At 36.7% G+C, this 1,470-nt stretch overlaps 1 non-coding gene across 1 annotated transcript; it reads right to left on the bottom strand.

Annotated features, from left to right (window-relative positions):
• Nucleotides 1-956: 956 nt before the first annotated feature.
• Nucleotides 957-1,061, bottom strand: LOC112625644. The gene has a single exon (XR_003119724.1). It is a non-coding gene; the product is annotated as a small nucleolar RNA U13 (small nucleolar RNA).
• Nucleotides 1,062-1,470: the final 409 nt, after the last annotated feature.

The raw sequence follows: 1,470 nt of genomic DNA, 5'->3' as shown, positions 1-1,470 counted from the left end.
AGTTTTGAAGGACATTTTTATTTGATAGAAATTTCTAGGTTAACTTTTTTCCCAGGACTTAAATGATTTTGCTCCATTGTCTTATGGCTTAAATTTTTCTGATGAGAACACTAATAATTCTTTGCATTTTGCTACTGTATATGTGTTTTTTTCTCTCTGATTACTTTAAAAATTTTCTTTTTATTCTTGGTCTTCAGTAATTTTATTATAATGTGTTAGGTGAGTTTTTCTTAGTGGTTTTGTTTGGGGGGAATTTGTGTGTTGTTTTCATCAAATTTGAAAAATTCACAACCTTATTATTCTGAAAATTTTTCCTTTTCATATAAGTTAAGCCTAATGTTGTCCAAAAACCGCTAAAGGTTTTTTTTTGTCTGTTTGTTTTTGTTTTTTGACACAGAGTCTCACTTTGTCACCCAGGCTGGAGTGCAGTGGAGAGATCTTGGTTCACTGCAACCTCTGCCACCTGGGCTCAAGAGATCCTCCCACCTCAGCCTCTTGTATAGCTGAGTATAGACACATGCCACATCACCTGACTAATAGAGATGGGATTTCGCCATGTTGCCAAGGCTAGTCTTAAACTCCTGGGCTCAAGCAATCTGCTGCCTCAGCCTCCCAGAGTGCTAGGATTATAGGCAAGGACCATCATGCCCAGCCTCTGTTTATTTTTCTTTCATCTATTTTTCTTTCTGTGCCTTAGTTTGCGTTGTTTCTATTACTCTATCTTAAAGTTTACTGATCTTCTGCAGTATCTAATTTATACTAAGTCAATCCAGGATAATTTTTATCTTAAATAATATTGTATTTTTCATCTTTAGGACTTGATTTTCTTATTTGTATTTTGTATTATGTATATGTTTTTATTTAAAATTAAATGTTCATCATATTAACACTAGCTCTTTCAAATCCTTGTTTGATAATTTCATCATATAATTCATTTCCAGTTTTTTTTTTTTTCAGGTCAGATGCCCATTGTGCAGACAAGGTAACAAGTTTCGAGTGTGGCACATCTCACGCAGGTGCGTGAAACGCCCAATCATCATGCTCATGAACTACCAGAGGATCATCATTTCTAATTTTTAAAGCTTTTTTGTTTTTGTTTTTGTTTTTGTTTTAATTGAGACGATCTCACTCTGTCACCCAGGCTGGAGTGCAATGGTGCAATCATGGTTCACACTGAACCTCTGCCTCCCGGGTTCAAGTGATTCTCATGCCTCAGCCTCCCAAGTAGCTGGAATTACAGACATGCACCCCCACACCTGGCTAATTTTTGTGTTTTTGGTGGAGATGGGCTTTCATCACATTGATCAGACTGGTCTCAAATGATCCACCTGCCTTGGCCTCCCAAAGTGCTGGGATTACAGGTGTGAACCACTGTGCCTGGGCTAAAACATTTTTTAATGACTTTTTCCCCCTGGATACTGGGTCCCATTTTCTAGCTTCTCAGTCTATGATTATTATTATTATTATTAT

Source organism: Theropithecus gelada, chromosome 5 (assembly GCF_003255815.1).
Source record: "Theropithecus gelada isolate Dixy chromosome 5, Tgel_1.0, whole genome shotgun sequence".
NCBI classification, from domain to species: domain Eukaryota; kingdom Metazoa; phylum Chordata; class Mammalia; order Primates; family Cercopithecidae; genus Theropithecus; species Theropithecus gelada.
This window is presented reverse-complemented; position numbering and strand designations above follow the sequence as displayed.